Source organism: Lipophrys pholis, assembly GCF_963383615.2.
Source record: "Lipophrys pholis genome assembly, chromosome: 9".
In the NCBI taxonomy this organism is placed as follows: Eukaryota; Metazoa; Chordata; class Actinopteri; order Blenniiformes; family Blenniidae; genus Lipophrys; species Lipophrys pholis.
In genome coordinates, this window is record NC_137639.1 from 10,731,233 (window position 1) to 10,751,482 (window position 20,250).

General features: G+C 43.2%; 1 protein-coding gene across 3 annotated transcripts in view; it reads left to right on the top strand.

Moving 5' to 3' along the window:
* Positions 1-20,250, top strand: part of rims2a (regulating synaptic membrane exocytosis 2a) — a 153,849-nt gene that overhangs the window by 49,501 nt on the left and 84,098 nt on the right. The gene's annotated exons all lie outside the window — the stretch shown is intronic.

The window sequence follows — 20,250 nt, forward strand, 5'->3', positions numbered from 1 at the left end:
TAATCTTCGTATGATATACTACTTTATTCCAACTTGGAGGGTGCAATGGACTGAGCTGTCTGTGGGTTTTTTACAAACTCAGACACAATCCCTCAGACCTGGAGGTAATTTAGAGAATTAACTTCACTTGCATGTTTTCTTTGGAGGAGATCAGAGTACCTGTGAGAAAACCCACACATTCACTGGGAGAACATGCAAGCTCGGCCCGGATCTCGTACAAGGAATATTCTCATTGAGTGTAAACCACTGCACAGCTACACTGCCTTTTATTTGATTATGAACTATTAAAAGTATTCCTTTAATGAATGGAAGTAGTGTGTCCTATAAGAAGTTTTAGAGTCGAACTCTTCAGGCTTCAACATAGTACTTTATTGGCACCAAGAGGGTTTTACATTCTTATGGTCTCACAATCATTTTGCACAACAATAACAAAGCAGTTGTATTATATTGCGATTTATGCAAGAGTGACATTGTTGTGTAAATTACCTCCTGAATAGCTACTTTGCTGTAGCATTGTTAATCTTTTTTTTTTTTTTTTGCCTCTTTTCACCTTTTTCCAAGCTGTCGCTCATCATTCCTGCTTTATGCTGGCATGTAGTAAAAAAAAAAAATGGAGCTTCCAGTACAAGTGGTTCCAGGTGGATGTGAATGCAGCACGAATAAAATTAACCGAATGAAATGCAGCAGATTTAAGGAAATGCTTGAGCTTGCCAGAAATAAATATAATTCTTAAAAGAAAAAAATCTAAGAAAGGAACCCCGGGGGAAAACCCCCACTTTTCTGCTTGCCCTTTCCTCACAGACAGTCCTACTTTATTACTCACGTAGAGCTGATGCACAGGAGCCAGATATGGAACATAAGGAGAGAGAGAGAGAATGAGAGAGAGAGAGAGAGAGAGAGAGAGAGAGAGAGAGAGAGAGAGAGAGAGAAAAAAAAATCCCTGACGACAGCATCGCCTCCCTCTCCTGGATTGTATTGTGGGTTATCTGCTGCTGTGCGCGTCCCAAAGAGTGCATGAGAGAGAAGGGAGCGATATGGCGAGGAGTGCGCACGATTGCATACCAGCCCAATTCTCCGTGCGCGCGCGTGTGTGTGTGTGCGCAGCACCGCCTTGTGTGTGAGTGTTAGGGTGAGTGTGTGCTCGTCTCAGGCAACGGGAAATATGAGTTGAATGTGAGGCAGCAGCTGATGCGCCGGTCGGTGAGGGATGCTGCTGCTGCTGCTGCTGCTGCTGGCTGCCGTGTAGGATGCCTCTCCGCTCCTTCTCTCCTCCCTGCGCTCCTCCACCTCTTCCCGCAAACCGACAGGAGATTTGTGCCACGGCGAGAAGACGAAGAGGCTCTTTACCGGTCCCACTACCTCGTTTCCCCGTCTTCAAGTCCCGAGCGTTATGACGGAGCGATCCCGCCCGGAATGCGTCTCGTTCCAGGACACTTTTTATCATCAGGAGCGGCTACAGGAATGTGGAACTTGATCTCCGTTTTCTCTGCGTTGAATGCGCCCCGGGAAATATTAATAATTACAAGAATAAATAGAACAACAGCCAAATACTGAGGAGGTGTATGTGTGCAGGGGGGCGTCCGGAGAGAGCGCCGGCTCTGGGATGTATCGGTGAGAGGAAGCGGGGTGATCACTTACTGAGGATAAAAGAACACGGAGGGGGAAAATGCAGTTTGAGACATTGCGTCAGTTCTGTAGCTCGGTTTTATCACATTTCAACGGGGCTTTCGCGGCACCTCAGAACATCTTGCAGACCGAGCTGTTCGAGCAGGCGCTGAGCAACATCGGGTGAGTGATTCCTTTTGTAAAAGAAATACCCAGATTTATGAGGAAGGGCTTCCCCGTTGGTATGTCAAACGAGTATTTGGGGGTGGAGGTGGGGAGGGGGTGGGAGGTGGAGGAGAGAGGGGGGGGGGGGGGGGGGGGGGGGGGGGGGTTGTTGCGTTTATCGATCGACAGCCAGCCTGCGTAATAACAACCTACAGTGTAGTACTGTTGCTGCTGCTGCTGCAGATATTTCCCGGCCGGATGATGTGGGCCGATCAGCGATCCTGACAGGGGTTTGCTCGGGGCGCGTGCGTGCCTTCCTGCCTGCCTGCCCGCGTGCGCGCACGGCACCGCCATTGATTGTTTGGAGTAGGTGGTTAGTTAAAAATGATCCATTTAAGTAGACCGTCCATCTCGAGGATATACGTGGGCACTGCGCGTAGTCGTGAATGTATGGGTGCGCGTGCGCGCGGGCCCCAGCCAGCGCACCGCTGCTGCAGCGCGTGTGATGCTGCTGCTGCTGCTGCTGCTGCTGATGTCGTGTCTGAGAGGACAAGAGGGGGTAGATGAGGGGAAAATCTGCATCTTTGAAGAGTCCAGACCTGAGTATGAATGGACACACACACACACACACACACACACACACACACACACACACACACACACACACACACACACACACACACACACACACACACACACACACACACACACACACACACTCACACACTCTGCACCCCCAAAGCAATACCGTCATAAATTATGGAGCAACTTCTAACAGGGAGCGCTAAGCATAATAGCACGATATGTACATTACGTGCCCCAAAATAAGAAATACATACGAAAACTTGTCTAGCAAAAATAATTTATATATTTTAAAACAGTTCACTCAACGGTACTGCAACATTTACCCCTACAGCAAGTTTGCATTTGTGCCAGGGAAAAATGTAGTTGAGATAACAGATGAACCTTACCCTAATGTACCAAAGTATATTACAATTAATTGACTATCTTTATAGTAAGGGTGATGTAAGAGTAGTTACTTGATGAATTACTGACTAATCTTTGAAAAATAATTCATAAAGAATAAAAGCACAATATGTACGTTTTGCACTGGAAGAAGAAATCCATATGATAAGTCATTTTCATCATTTGAAAAAAGTCAGCACGTTGCATTTGATTCACACAGTGTTGCTGCAACATACGTATGCTCTCATAGAATGTTTCCATTTGTGTCAGGAAAAAGAATAGTTGAGATAGAAGTTAGATCTCGCGGTGATGCGCTGGAGCATATTATGATTATTCTGCATAATACTCCTTCTCGCCATCCCACCCCCTCACAGAGGGACCTCTGGTCATCTGGCCTCTCATGTCTCTGCTGGACATATGGACACTGTGAAAAGGCTTTAAACTTGCAAACACACCCAACTTCTGTTCAATAGCCGAGAGAAGGCGCAGACCTTCTTCCCCTTCTCGCCATGCAGCCTCCCATGTTCCCACAGCCATCCTCTGTCGGTCTGTCTCTGGGGACTGCAAGTCTTTTCCCTTTTGTCCCCCACCCTACCGTCAGAAATAATTTACAGCATTGCTGGGCTCTCTGCCACCTCACATTACATGGCCAGAACACTCAGGCACTGGAAGGGTGGAAAGAAGGGTTGGAGGGGAGCTCTATGCCTGGAAATTGTGATCCAGCAATAAACACATCTGACTGATGAAAATGAACTTATTTTCCATCACTACCTTATTTCTAACTTCTCAACAAAACCCTTCAATAGAAACCATCTGAAAACGGCGGTCTAGACAGACTGAGGCTTTTTATCTCTACGATACATGCACATATTTGCAGTTAAAAGTGAGCTGTTGGTAGCTTTCTTGCCAATGTTTTGATTTTTTGGTCCTGGAGGAGGCAATCAGCAGCGTCTGCCTCATTGTTCTCTGTTTTGAGGGTTTGTAAATAGTATCGCTGGTACCCAACACAACTCTGCCAAACCGATGGCTAGCCAGCTGAGCTATCTGTTCGATCATAGTTGTTTGTGTGTGAGTGTATTTCTCTCTCTCTGTCGCTCCGTGTTTCTTTCTTGCCCAAGCCTTTTAATGGGCTGTATGCTTTTAGATCCAGCTGCCATGTATTATGCATGTGTGTGTCAGCAGAGGTCCTAATGGGGTGTGGGGATCTGTTCTTAGAAGGCCTGAATGGTTTTGAATTGAGTGGTCACTACATTTAAACTCCAACCATACTCCGCACGCACGCACGCACGCACGCACGCACGCACGCACGCACGCACGCACGCACGCACGCACGCACGCACGCACGCACGATCATCTATTGGCTGCTGCAGCTCTTTGCGTCCCTAAAATGCCTGAGATCTAAGAGTGTCTGTTGGTGGACTGCTGTATGAAGCATTAGTAGGGGATGTTATCGAGTTTGTGGTACACATCTTGTGGTCTTTTCCCAGATGAGCCTTTTGTAAAGTCTGTGATGCAGCATAAGTAGGTTTCTGAAGATGCATAGAGTCAGTGTACGGAGAGCATCACTGCATTTCAAATCCAGGGTATTAAACGAAACCAGTGTGGCTGCAGTTTAATGATTCCAAATGCGACGCTGGATCTTTGGGAATGATTTCAGCCAGTCACACTGTCACACTCACATCTGCTTCCTTCATCGCCCGGTCTGGTGGATCGTCTCCCCGCAGTGACACTGTATTTGCAGCTGTGCACCTCTGCATTTCATAGCTCATATGTGCAGCGCAGTGCACACGAGCACAGACGCGAGGAATGCCCAACTTATTTCCACCACTGTTAGGTCTACACCGAGGATTCCTCTCATGTGGAAACCCCCTGCCTCTTTCTGCCCCTCCCCCTCCCACGCCAGGTCCCACACTCACCCCCACCTTTTCACGTGTCCCCTCTCGCCACAGGGTTGCCATGGTGATAAGTTGTGATGTGTGATCAATAGAAATGTTGATTTGTTGACTTTTAGTCTCTGTGTTAGCAGAATGGGATTAAATAAAACATGAAATGTTATTGTCTGTTCAAAACATAGAGTGTGACAAAAAGAAAATATGGGGTCAGTTTTGTAGCTTTTTTTCTTAGTAGCACATTACTCTATAGTTCAGCACAGCATTCATGGATATACGTTGTTTTTCTTTCATATAATTGACATATATTACTCCTATATGTGTATGGCATCAATACATTCAGCTGCATTTTTTTTCATGCATGAAGTTGTTGCACTTTGATTCTAAAACCTTGATTTTTATTTTGTGCTAGTAAATTAACTACAACTTTTTTTTTTGCTAACAGACGTACATAGTCAATACTGCCCAGGTCAGTTACACACCTAACCACAGGGATGTTTGAAATATTTAGTTTATTGGCTCCCACAAACTGTTTCGACCGTCAGGGTTGTCAAATCCCTCCCACTGTTCACAACTGTACAAGACAAATTTAAATAATCGTTTTTTCGGACCGTATGAGCTGATTCTGCGCTGACTCGATGTGATTACACAATCGCGTCGACTTAATATAAAACATCATAATGGCGCACGCACCATCCATTCAGGCAGAATAAAGGCGCTAACCATGGACAAAACTTTTGACCTTCTGCTGTTTGGAGAAAAATCCCCCATAAAAGGAAGCGGAGAGCCTGGACGCGGTCGTGGCTCGGCAAGAGGGGCGAACTGGGGATTGCAAAGAGAGGTTCAAATAAATACTTACAAGCATGTGCTAGCATTTTATGTTAGCATTCCTGTGTTGTGCGAATACCTACGTCATGCCATACAGCATTTCTATTGGTTTGTTTAAGCCGACAGAATAGCAGATGCCGCTATGACTCCGCAAATATCAATCACAGTCCCATAGCGGTCGCAGACTTACGACCGACACCTCGGCCGTCCCAGATCTGTGCACAAAGTCCGACCGATTTCAGCTGCGTCCGCGGATTTTCCGAACGATTCTCACACGAGCCAATCTTTTGTCTCAGACGGCCGAAAATCTCGCTGTTTGTGGGATCCTTAAGATCTGCATTAGGATCACCTTCACTCACTCCTTGACATCTTTGGACAACATCTAAATGCTGTCAGGCATTTTCACACATAAAATCATCAAGCAATAAGAACAGTCCTTGTATGTTTTATATTAATATTAGTGCAGAATTGGCCAGATTCAACTCCGATGGACGAACTGGTAAAGGTATTTTTCTCTGCAGTTACTACATGAAGCAGGCACATCGATGTTGTTATGTGTTTCTTGAAAGAAATCCTTTGTGCTTTCTAACGTTGGATATCGTCAGTCTGTATTGGTAACAAGTGCTGTGAGGAGTTCAGTGGAGGAACAGAAGCAGGGAAAAGCTAAAAGCAAGTGGAAGACATAAAATAGCAAGCAAGAGGAGGCAGGAACACCCAGGCATCAGTCACCATGGTGACAGAGCTGTAGACAAGACAGACATAGGAGACTGCAGCTTTCGGGACTCTGAACCCCTGAAGCGGGAAAATAAGGGTTAAAAAAAAAAAAGCGGGTAAAAGACCGATTGCAGACCGAGAAAGATTTGGACACAGTGTGTTACAATGCTTCTCTTTAAGACACTTGTGTTGATTTGGGTTGCTATCTTCTCCAATCCATTCCACGCTTCATAAACAGGTGTGTGTGTGTGTGTGTGTGTGTGTGTGTGTGTGTGTGTGTGTGTGTGTGTGTGTGTGTGTGTGTGTGTGTGTGTGTGTGTGTGTGTGTGTGTGTGTGTGTGTGTGTGTGTGTGTGTGTGTGTGTGTGTGTGTGTGTGTGTGTGTGTGTGTGTGTGTGTTGTTTTGCAAAGCCTTGGTTTATATTCTCACATGAAACCCTTGTGGCTTGAAAAACAAGCTGACCGAGCGTCGAAATTGGAGCTGCTGAATGCTTACATGCCTGGCTTAAGGGCTCCTTAGTAGAGGCTGTTAAACACTGTACTTTCTCTGTCTCTGCCCACATTTTCCTAGCCACCCTCAAGGCTACCACCTCTTTTTTTTTTCATCATCTCTTTGAGTACTATAAAGTACTGTCTTGGGGGTTGAAATGTCGGAGTCGCGCCGAGACTCAAACTGTATCCTAATGTAGCTCGTTTTGCAACATCCAACATCCCGTTCACATCTCGCCCATGCTCAGCACCACCCTACAGCCCCACGGTGTTGTACCTGGGTGTCGGCGGCACTCAGCAGCTGTAATTAAGCCAGCCCTTTATTGGTTTTGTCCTCGCCAAGGGAGATGTGCGCAGGAAGAGGGGAGGCCCCAGTTTATTGCCTGGGCGTCTAAGAGAGGGGTTATTATGATTGCACGCTAGAGAGAGAGAGAGAGAGCGAGAGAGAGAGAGAGAGAGAGAAAGTGGAGAGAGTTGAAATGATAGAGAGAGACAGTGGTGGAGGCTGAATCGATATCCTCTCTCCTCTCACCAAATCATATCTCAGCATCAAGCTGAGATTGAGAGAGGAAGACAGTAACATAGAGAGAGAGAAAGAGAGAGAGAGAGAGAGAGGAAGACAGCAAGGGAGAGCGAGAGAGAGAGGGAAGGAGAGAGCGAGCAGCGAGCTAGGAGTGGGCTGTGCAGCCAGATAAACATCAGGCTTAATGTCCTAGCCCCAGGCCTGCTGCTATTGCTGCTTGTCCAGAGAGGCAGGTGAAGCTGTCCGAGCCCAGGATTGGTTACAGGTTGCCACGTCACAGTCCCCAATAAGAAATACACGTCACGTCACCCACAAAGATATACACGTTGGTTCGTTGGGCCAAGCTGGTGTCAGCGGTGAAACAGGATGAGGAAGGCATGGAAAAGGGACACTGAGCAACGATAGGAAAACAGAATACTTTTCAACAGAAACGCCGGTCAGTGCAGAGCGCTGACATCTGGGCTCCTTTCATGCTCGCAGAGCGAGACTGATTCCCTCAAAGGCTATATAGGCATGTGTGTGTGTGTGTGTGTGCAAGTATGACCCTCAACATGTCATTAATGGTTGTGTTACAGTAGTGTCCTCCTTGTGCAGCTCCATTTCAGTTGTGTTCATTAGAGGCCACTTCCAGTGTTGCCCCGGGCCTGTAACTTCTCCTTTGTCCACTAGCTGATGGGTTAAAGAGAAGACTGCTGAGTGATGTAAATGTGGGAGTCAGCTCTTCTCTCTGTGTCCTTTTGCTTCTTTTCGAGAGCCCATGTGGCTGCGCTTGTGTTTGAAGGCCAGTTCCTTGGAGAACAACCCCCCCACACACACACCCACACGCACACACACTTAAAAAGCCTGTTTTTCTCTACCCCAATCATATGTCTAAAGTCATAAAGTCGTCTCAATTTTAAATAGCAAAAAGCAAGAATATATATATAAAACCCTGCTGAAGCAACATAACAGAAGAAACTGCTTCACTTTTAACCAAATGTCATGCTAGTTGTCACTCTTAGTTTCTCTGCGTTTATCTTGTAAGGCGCGTGTTTGTATGTGTTCATTATTCCACAGATCCTCCTCTGGCCTCGATGGTCAGTGGAGTCGTTAATTGGAAGCTGGAGCTACCTGCTCTTAAAGGTATTAGACGGCATCATCATTCTTATTTTACATCTGATTTATTGATTAAAGAGGCTTATAAGGTCAGGAGGGTCAGAGCGTGGACTTTCTTTGCTAAATCCTTATTATACAGTGCTGCAGTCTATATGAACACAACTGAACGAACATCGCACCCCTTTTTATATCCTCTATTAGCATAAGGCAGGGAAGAGCTACTTTGATCATAGTGAGTGCCACAAAAATTTCACATCCTCTACCAAGGGGGGCAAATTGTAACAATTATTTATTTGAGATATGAGAGTTTGAGTTCCTTTTGTTATTTATTTATTTTACTATTTAAACAAAAGAGTCAACAGAATTACTGTAAATTAAGCATTTTGAATGAAAATACATATACACATTTAATCAGTTCCAACTGAAAAGGCATTTTAGTTTTAGAATAACTCAGCAATTATTGGAATTGATTTTGGGATCAAATTTGGCTAATTGGGCATCAGGCAGCCTGCGATATAATTCCCTCCCATTACATTTTGGAGGGAATTATATCGCAGGCTGCCTGATGCCCTTGTCTGGCCTAAGGCTTTTACACTCGAAAACATCAGGTAAAAATCATTGATAATTACTAATTCAGATTATTTTGTTAAGTCAGTCTGAGGAAGATGGTACAAACTAGTAGGTTTGGAATATCAGATTGGTAAGACTGAGTATGCTGTTTAGTCAGTTAAAGTCAGTTTAATGATTTTTACTGTAGATTGCTTTCTCTTGATAATATAAGTTAGTAGTTCGTGTTTGGCGGAGGCTAGTCCAAGGTAATTGTAGTTATTTGACTTTTCAAGTATTTTATTAAGCTGGTTCACCATTTTTCCTCCATATCTTGGTCACGCCTATGCCGCTTGTGAGGATGTGACATAACCCATTTTTAAGTTTAAGTCTACAGGTCACTGATCAGTCTCCTCGTCTGATCCACTCCACATACACGATTGTACTGTAAGCACAGCCACACGAATGGTTTCATGAATGGGGAGTCGACTCCAGCTTTGTATGTAATCCTTCTGCTGTGCCACAAATCCAGATCTTTTTCATGCTCCAATTTATTCAATTAACAAGAATACACTTGAAGAAGCTGTGTAATAAAGCAATAATGAAAAAGCTTAATCTTAACATCTGCGTGTATCCAGTCCATTGCGATCACCATCCGTCTCATCCCCAAGCCTGCGCTCAAATCCTCTTTTGCAGCACTGATGGTGTTTCACAAGCTCAATGAGATTAATTATTTCCATATTTTGCAAACATTGCACCGTGTGTGCCCCCACCCCGCACGTGTACAATTAGCTCAGTTCATTTGTGTTGCAAATGAGCCGGCCCTGACGGTGCTCGGCGGCCTCCCCGGTGCTTCGCCTGCCACGCAGCAGAGAGGAGAATCCAGCCGAGGAGTGATCAAAAGCCTCCTTCTCTGGCAGGCAGATGCTGAGTAAACACAGAAGGAAGAAGGAGCTCCACTAACTGTCTCTCCGCACTTCCTCTTTGCGCCTTCATTATTTTTTAGTCTGCTGGCTGACATTAATGAAACCCTATGTAATATTCATTTAATTCCCCGTGTTTACTGGTTCATTAGGTTTTAGGATAGTCGTTGATCTGATCTCCAGGGGTGGCTTGGACAAGGAAAGAAGTTGACTTTGAAAATGCTCCTCTTTGCAAAAGCCAGGCTTTGTTTTCTTTTATTCAAATGCGTCTGTTGAACTTGTACCATTCAGTCCTCTTTCTTACCGGATTGTGCTTCTCCTCCTCAGTCGTCTGTTCCAACACACCTTTGATCTCATGCATTCATCCAACTGAACTTTCAACAGCATTTTTGCACATCAATATGTAAATACATGTTTTGATGCAAACTACATGCAGCAGCTTAACACACATGAATAGAACACCATATCCAATAATGCATGTACATTTTGGAAGAGAAAAGGAAAAAGATAGCTCATATTGATCTTTCTAAATAAATTAGATTATTAAAACTGGTTTAGCAAGGCCCTCGCTTTACAGTTTTTAGTTGAAGTTAATGATCGTAGATTAAACGTATTGTCAAAGCCGGCCCCCTCTGGCCAGTTCAGCTCTCTCGCTCATGGCATGTGTTACAGACGCTGTCCTGTGCAATTACAATTAACCCACGCAGCCCTTTGGTCCGGGGGCTTGCTCTGCAAAGGTCTGACCGTTGGTTCATCGATTGAGACATTGGCTTGTCAATGCCATTGAGCGTGGGGGAAAAGGTCTTTCTGCCGAGCACACAGCGAGCGGCTTTTTCATCAGACGGAGAGAAAAGACAAAACCTTGTCACCAAGCTTGCTTTTTTGTGTTGAAACCCCAGTAGGCAGCACTGCAGGTATGCTGGAAAAAGGAAGAGGTGTCTTTGTTTGTGCTTTGGCATTATACAGTCCATTTCGAGTTTCAAAATGTTTTGTCACATTTCATAATATACCTAAACTTGAGCCTCCAATTAGGTCACCTTTTCCACGTTGTCTTTCACAAGCCTTTCTGTCTTTAAAGTTAGCATAGCAACACACTACGTCTTTGAATCGTGCGTGCGTGCATGCGTGCGTGCTGTGACATCTCTCAGACAAGACAAGTCTTGGAGAAAGGAGGTCTTCAGGCACCGTCTTCCCATTATGCAGAGTTTCCTGCGTGCCTCCAGGCGAGCCTCCCAGCAGCCAATGTGTTTGAGTTAAACTTAAGACAGACTATAGGGGCCGACAGGAACAAACTTGGAATGGAGAAGATGGATGAGAAGAGCTTTTTTTAATTCGAAAAACGTGATAGGATAAACACGGAGACTTGAACAAGTCATAGCACAGAACACAATCCAGTGGTTGTTCCTGCGCAGTTTGTCTCTGATTATTTAGCTTTTTCTGCACCTACTCGACTTTGAATGCTCAATTTAGCACATCCCAGGACAAAGGCAGTGAGGCGGCGTGTCTCAGTTACAGTTTAAACCAAACATTTCACTTGGTGACTCACTTCTGTCTTTTGTTCCTCTGTTACAGAAAGAAAGTTTGGATTTATCCAGATGAGACCACCTCAGTGTGGCTGCTTACAATTAAATTACTTTGCATCCAGGGGGACCCTGACAGAGTCTTTGATGCAAAGCCTATGCTACTATGCTATTATTAACTGTACTATACTGCGGTACACTGTATTACACTACACTGTACTTTACTACAGTATACTAGACTATACTATAATCAGGGCTTGGTTTGTGATGAAAGTAGTGGGAGGTGGATGCGTGTGGTCATTTACAAATGAGAAGAATTTGAATCAAAGAGCAGTGAGTAGAGTGGAATATATTAAATTAATTAAAATACCATTTTACATTTCTGTCAGAATTAAACTTTATTTAATAGAGACAAAACAATATGTCAACCTATAATAAATGTGTCAAATTGGACTTCAGGACTACTTTACTTCCTGTGTGTGAGGGGTTACAGCTCTGTTTTATTTCGATTATGAAGATGTTTATATGTTATTAGTTCAGTTTCTGGAACAATATTTTCCTTCCTGATTATCAAAAGCTATCAAGGAGTGAAAAATCTGTTGTTTGAACCTGCAGTACAAACCATTGGATATTTTGTCCTCATTGATTAAGTCATTCTTATTATCCACTCTGCACTTATGAGAGCCTCTGCGACTGGGCAGGTAGTGAGCAACACTGCAAGTAGCATACATCTTGATTTAATTACACCAGTTCTTGGCCACAAAGCTTTTGGGGTAACTGCAGGGGCGTTCCTTCCCTGCGGATGAAATCGGAGATCTGCCTCTTGTCCCTGGCAATGGCTTTGTTCTTCATTTAGGCCTCAGTTTGTGACAGGCCAGCTCTAAACTCCAAGAGTTAAAATGGCAAGAAAGAAGAAATCTTTCCAAATGGTCGCTCATAATATTCTATGTTTAAATAAAAAAGAGGATACTTCTTCCTACTGCAATTTTGAAAGCATGCTTTTGCTACAATAATTTGACTTACTATTATTAATTCATAAATGATGTGTTAAAAATAGCTGCAGTGATGGTAAACGTGACCTGCTCCTGATTGCTGAAGGCGTTTTGCAGTGTGTGCTGCTGTCGAACAAAGCACATTTAAATAAAAATGCTGCAGTCAACTTGGCCCCCTAATGCATTTCCTGTGCTATCCCTCCATTGTGAAATTGCAGTGGTTACAACCTAGTGTTTCATCAGTGTTGATGGAGACTCATACTGCATTTAAGCTTTTCATAGCTGTATTTCTTTCTGCATGAAAATTCATATGTTCACAAATTGAGGCTGAATTTACACTTTACAATGCCCGTCTGCTTTATGATCCAACCTGATAACAGCATTGAAAATAGCCACTCAAGATGTAATGTGTACAAATCCAGAAAGTACTCGACGTGGATCCTCACTTCAGAGTTACTCTCTCTACAAAATGTCCTGTTTGCTTAGTTTCAGCCCACCATGAACAACACCGTCCGTCCAGCCAATGCAAAGCAGCTCAATCTGAGAAGCCAAGTGAGGTTTTTGCTTTAGTGGTGTGTAGGGCGTGTGGCCATATCACTCTGAAAGTGACTTCCTCTGAATCAGCAGCACTAGTTACCGTAGGGGTCGCTCTCATTTACATTCAGTGTCAGTGGCAGCTGGTTAATGCGTTGGACACCCCCCCACCCCACCCTACCCGCGCTCCCCGCTCCATGCCCCTGCCCCGTCGTTTCTGTTGTCCAGAGGAAAAAAAAAGAAGGGGGGGGAGGGGCTGATTAAACATGAATGAACTCAGCGATGAAGATTAATGATCAAATCATAATTTTCTCAATTTGCCTCGTAGCTAAGCCAGCATTTATTAAAAGATTGTTCAATTTATTTTTGATGCCTTCGTGTGTGAGACTGAAACTGTTTCGACTTTTTTCTGTATTGTTTTTACCTGTTTGACCCCAAATGACCGGACAATTCCCAACGCTGTCTTCTTCACACTCGCTCACCATTAACTTTATGTCCTGGCCCTCTCTCTCTCTCTCTCTCTCTCTCTCTCTCTCTCTCTCTCTCTCTCTCTCTCTCTCTCTCTCTCTCTCTCTCTAGCAGCTCATTACTTGACTGGTTGTTCACAAGAGGCCAATTGAGGTGGAACTGCTGAATTTCAGGATTGCGCCACTATGAAAAACAAAACAAAATGCCTTTATCGCCACAGAATAGATACTGCTAATAATAAACCCACAGACTCACCCACTGCTGGTGTCTTATGGCTTCATCGCAATATTTAACTGAGTGTATGGTTTCTAACACCATTCAGATGTGTTTTTACTGAAACTCAGTTCCATGTTCCTGTGAACCACTGTCTCATTTCATTTGTCATATTTAAGATTACTACATAATTGTTAGCATATGATGGTGACTAGCTGGAGGAACACTAAGGAGCTAATGGCTGAAGGGAGGCGGCTGACATTTAATTCATGTGACAGCAGTGTTGGAATAAGTCGTTATGAAGTCATGCAGTGCTGTGATTATACTTCTTTAACAACAAGTGTTTTTGGCATTAATTCTTAAAAATAATAACACTGCCACAGGTCCTGGATCTTCATGTTGCGCTGAGTCCACTTCAGTTCATGCAATAATGATCGACAGCTTTGGCAACGTGTCAAAGCAGCGCTGACACATACTTCAGGCGCATGTCGAAAACTTTGAATATCATCGAAAAGGTAATCGATTCGTCAATTATTTTCAAATGCATAAAGATGGAAGCAATTGTTCAGTGTTGATTGAGACAATTGTGGTATCGAGATAAAATAACAGGATAACATCTGATCAGTTGAAATATACTAAAACTTGGGGGTACTGCATTTACAGTAATTAAACACTGCAAAAAAAAAAAAAGTGATATCAATGAATCCCTGGATAGCTCTGAAAGCTATGGATGTGTCACTGAATTAGATTATGGTAAAAATAGACTATTCTGTTGTACTGCATTTTTTTTTCCAAGTGAGTCTGTGAGTGCATTAAAGAGAAATAATGTAAAATGACCAATGGAAAGGGAAATTTTTTCAAGCAGCTTGATACTTTTTATTCTCTGTAACAAGTAAAATAGAAATATTCAATTAGTCCAAACTTTATGTATGGAGATTATAGCAAAGCATGAAGAGAAGTCGATGAGGAATGCCTCCCCTTGCCTCTGTTCACTGTCCACAAGGCTTCATTTTGAGAGTGAAACTATGACAAGGTGTCTATCTGGGACAATGGACGCCCAACCTTGAACCACACATGAAGAGCTCCTTAGACTGAACCTCATCACCATTTGTCAACTTTGATTGAAGAATAACCACAGACACATCGGTCACCTGTGAACAGGTCTGCTACTCCTTCTTCCCACTTGCCTGGATCACACTTTGTGTGGCTTGTCAGTCTCCCGTGTGCGCACCCCCTCCGCACCCCCTCCATCTTGCTGTGGGACAGGGATGGCTTGGCTGTCTGCCGCGTCGCGCTGTGCTGCTGCAGCCTTATCTGTTGGCTCTAATAGGCTCAGAGGACCTGGGAGAAAACAAAGTGGGGTGAGGGAGAGGCATGTGGGTGCGTGAGGGTTGGGGGTGTCGCGGGGGGTAATGGAGGCACACGTGTGACAAGTCCAACAAGGCCTGAATTGCTGCTGCTGTTTTTCCCATGAGCTTCCTCGGCCCATCCAGGCCCAGAGATGTTATTTTGGGCTGCAAGGATTATAAAAGCATCCTCTGACTCACCCCTCAGCTTTTTTTTCATTACCTCCTCACTTTCTGTGTAGCCAGACAGCCGCGAAGCGTCACCCCCTTTGATTTCGAATGCAGCTTGCTCACTGGAATGAAAAATGCATACTTAGCAGAACCGAGAAGAAATGCATGTGAGGCGTGTGTTTGACTGTGCAATTACTTGTGTGTCAGGGAGAGAACAAGATGGGGCGACCGTGGCTTTTAGGACGTTTTCTTCCACTGCGGAAATACAACCCAGTGTGTGGTAACAATAGAAAACAGCCACGTTATGAGATACCCTGACAAATCGCACTATTTTCCCCAACACAGAGGCACTTTGTGCAAAAGAACAATGACTGACAATCACTGAGGAGGCGACATGCTACACAGCACAGCAGCAAGGGAGGGTCTCTGGAAAGTCTTTGTGTCGTGGATGTTAGCGTGTAACTGTCAAGAGTTGGACTAAAACTAGTTTGTTTTTGTGCGTCTGTGCGGCCTTTGGAATCTCATCATTACAACAACACTGTAAAATGTACCTAACACCCCCCGAGGTGCAACAAATCTCTAATTTGCATACGTCCATCAGTAACACTGCAGTCATCAGATGCGACAACAGACTTGAAAGTTTCAACTCGACAGTACAGGGAGGAAGTACTTTTAATTCAGCTGCTTTGATTCTCTAATGGAAACACAGCTTGTCTTATTGGATTATTAGGACTTCAACATGACGCTCCATATCCTGCAGTAGAGGATTGGATCAGCAACTCTTTTATATCTTAATAAAAATGCACTGTTTTCAGCAGGTACTACATTGTATGCACAGCTAATTTTGCTGTGTACTAATGGAGAATAAAGGAGTCACGTTTATTTGCATTACTGCCACGAATTAAATGGTTGTCCCAGAACCTGCGTTAACAAGATTTTATTTTTGGGACTTATTTGACAAAACAAAGTAACTCCTCTTTTTTTTTTTGCTAGAATTTTGTGTAATAAAATAGATCTATCCACTGGACCAGTGTATCTATCAATCCTAAGAATATAGGTGATTCAATACATTTGGCATTGATGCTTATTGACCTGTTTAAAGCCTAACTCTATTTACAGTAAGAAACAGCGCGTCTGAATTTAGTTACACGATGAGCTCTCTGGACTTCTTTATTTCACCTTTTGGTTGCTGATAATCAGGAAGATGAATAGAGTAAGATACAGAGTTTATATGGTACAAAATGAGGAGAGAGTATTTGAAAATGGTGTTTTATAAATATAACATCATTAAAAAATCTTACAAAAAAATATCTATAGTAGGCAGATTTTATCTGATACTTTACATTTGTGCTATTTATGCTATTTTGCTCTCTCTTTATATGTATTGAAAAGTCAGGAATTGAAATGCTTTTTTTTTCTGTGCAGGAATGTTTGCTTGCTTTCATGCTGCTTTGCAGTGTCTTTGGGGGTCAGAATGTTTTTTGTTTGTTTGTTTTTTTCATTTTGGAGTGAAAGTTTATTTCAGGTCACTCGACCAAGACTGAACTTTAACCAACCCTCAGTTGTGTTTTCAAGACATCTGCATGCTGTATGACATGTTAACAGTGTTTCAGCATTGTTTTTGAATTACTTAGAAGTTATTCGACCATTTCCAAGTCAGCTCTGCTAGTGATTCTGTGCATATGAAGTTACACTCGTCGAGTGAATGAAATAATATTTACATTTACAGCCGGGGCAAGCTAACCCATGAACAGCTCAACTACACATTTCCACACTGTTGTCTGACTTTGTTGTGATTTACAGAACACCACAACACAGTTTTTCAGAGGAAGTGATCTTTCACTTTGGAATTCGGAAACCAGAGGCAACGAGAACTTCTGTGCTGGTGTAAAAAATCTAACAAATATAGCTTCTAAACACAACTTTATGGATTTGAAATATGTGCTTTGTGGCTGGATATTCCTGCCAGATTTTCAAACCAGCTACTTCAGACATCACAGAGGGGCTTTTGTGTTCCTCTGAACCTGCTCCGTTCAGCCTTGCTCGTCCTCCCTGATCATAAACACCACATTGATATATGCCTTTTTGCTATCATTTTGCCCGCCCCTATTGGTTTTATCTAATTGTCTTGACTTGACTGACGATGTAATGTTCTTTGGTTTACTGTCCTGTCCAATTAGATTATAGTCATAGTGTCTTCATCTATGTAATCCTGTTTTCTTACTTGTGAACTGAAGTTAAACTCGGAACAAAATTCTTTAATAATGTAAGGAGTAAGAACTAAATACATTTGTGTGCTTTAGTGTACATGAGTCAAAACAAAACATGCATATATTAAGGAACTTATATTAAATTTTGATATGTAACTACAATGTAACAACCCTGTTGAAGCCCTACATGACTTAAACAATCAGAACAAATTAAGTTGTGCAGTTTAGATAAATGTATGAAATCTTTCACATATAGAAGAATGGCTTAGTCACACATGAAGCCCTTCCAGGACTTGCATTCTCGCCTCACAGTGGTCGACTCCGAGCTTGGAGGTCTTTATGGGTCGCGTTTGCATGATTTCTCTGTGCACGTGTGGGTTTACTCGCTCTGTCCAAAAACATGTGTTTGGAAATATTGATGTCTCTAAAAATTCCCTTCGATGTGGGGGTGTGTGACTCACTCTCTCTCTCTCTCTGTTGTGATGGACTGTTTACCTGTCCGGGCCGTACCCTGACTTCACCCACAGTCAGCTGAGATCGTCTCCAGCACCTTGTGATCACCATCATCATCACTATCTCCTCACAGATTAAATAAAACCCGATACATTATCCACCAGAATTGTGGTGTGGATTACTCAGACGCTCTGAGTAACCCTTCAACAGGTCAACCCCCATTTCTAAGTGTAATTACAGACAATACTTCTGCACTGGTCCACATATGCCCCCTATCAAAACCCCCGGCTCTTTCTCTGCTCCACATAGGTGATCGCTTATTAAATTCCAGCTGTGATGTGCATTTTATTTTATATGCTTGTTGGACGCGGCAGTATGATGAATAATTTTTTTTTAAAATGTACATATGCTCTGCCCCTCTAACCTCTCTCTGTAGGGAAGAGAGAAGCAAGCACTAACGCTACAGTCCTGACTTGTCGCTAATCTTAATGGCATATTCAGTGGGGGCTTGGCCTACATAGAGAGCGAGCAGTGCCTCTTCTTAAAAAGGAGACCTAACTGGCAGCGCAGCGCAGATAATATATTAACCACACAGTGTATAAACATAGCATGAACACACAAGGCACCACTTGGTCTGCGAACAGGCAGGAGGACAGAGTTCGTGTACATGGAGCCAATTAGTGAATACACACGCTGATATGTCGACGCTGTCAGCTAGGCTGATGGATGTGGGGCTGCTTAACTTTCCTGTCCACTCGCTTCCCGCAAAAGTTTTCACATAGCAGGAGACAAAGTGTGTGTGTGTGTGTGGGGGGTGGGGGGGCTGGCCGGCCTCCATCTTCTACAGTGCCTGAAACTAGGCTGAGCAAGTGCGGAACTCATTTATTTACTTTTATTAAAAACTGCTTGTTTAAATAATTGTGAAACAGGCTAAAAGTCAGTTTTTGTAAAGAAACTGCTTATTGAACTGTCGTGTGTAGTATGTGGCAGTTACAAATGTGAACATAATTCATCATGGGATAACAAGTGAAGATAGTTCGTAGAAAAGAGCAGCTGTATGTACTCACTGGTGGCATAGCGGGTTGTCTTGAGTGTGGGGGGACCCAGGTTCAAGTCCCAAGTTAGAGTCTGTAAGTGTTTTTGTTTGTTTAGTGAAATGACAAAAATGGGAAACATGGAGGACAATGTTGCTGCCACATGTTCATAATCCAGACTTTATTGTCCTGAAAACTACTGGTCCAACTCCGCCAAACTAATTCATATCAGTTTACTTCATTGACCAGTACTTGAGGTAGATGTATCTGAGCATTTGTCAAATCAATTGTGATCCTCATCTGATGTGCAGTGAACAATTCAAAAATACAGAACAAACCGTGTGCAGGACTAAAGAGGAAACACAATAATTTTTTTTCCCAACACAGCAACAACTCTCAAACATCCAACCTGACGTCTTCTATATTGCTTTATACATGTGAGGGTTGAGGGGTGCTAGGCCAGTCCCAGCTAGGCAGAGTACACCTGGATAGATAGTCACACACACGGGAACTGAATTATCCCTCATAAATATAAACCTTGAGGCTTTAATATATTTGCATTTGCTTTTGATTTGAACAGCCTGTGGTGTGAGTGTCAACTCCCAAAACATGTTAAGTTTTTTCCTCAGAGTTAACTAGAAAAAACAAAATGTACAACTATACATCAAGATGAATTCATGTGCATAGTGACTAATAACTGATCAAAATCTAGTTCAGAATAATGTAACTAAACACCAGTCAGGCCAGATTTCCCTGCTTTCATTGTGGTTTTTTGTCAGCATGTTCTGCAGGCATGAAACTTGTGTCAAGTTCCTTTTGGCATCCATACTTCCACTTCTGCACTCCTTTATTCAAAGTTAGGGTCAGAGGGCGCCATAACCGACCCCAGTTGATGATAAGTCAAGGCAAGTCCATCAAAGAGAGACAGACACCTATCACGGACATGCAAATGCACACCTATTCGTAGTTTAGCCCAGGGATGCCTCATTTTAGTTCAGGAACCAAATGTAGCCCAATTTAATCTTGAGCGGGCAGGATCAGTAAAATAGTGCCATAATAACCTCATCTTGTTGTTGCACAGTCTTTGTCTTGGAAAGTTCGATTTTTTTCCCCAAATGTAAAAAATTGGTACCAAATATTACGGCAAACTCAACATAAAGCCAATTTTAATCATGCAAAATACAGTGAAATGTCTAGAAAACTTATCATGTAGCCGTTGCATTATGCATGTTTTCACAAACTCAGCCTGGCTTTGAGCCTTTTGCTACCTTTCATGGCAGCATCACTGATATCTCAGCTCAGGTTTCAGTGTTGTGTTGTGTCCGTTACTCTTAAACAAAAAAAGAAAAAGAAAATTCTGGCTTAGAGAAAGAGCTAACCACTGCTCCCAGCTCAGTCTTTGGAGAACATGTAATAATCTCCAGAGCGCTGCTATTGTCTCTAACAGTGGTAAAAACTGGGCTGATTGTCCTCTTTTCTGTAGTGCAGTAACAACACACAGTCTCTGTGATCATTATTACCCCCCCAACACACACACACACACACACACACACACACACACACACAC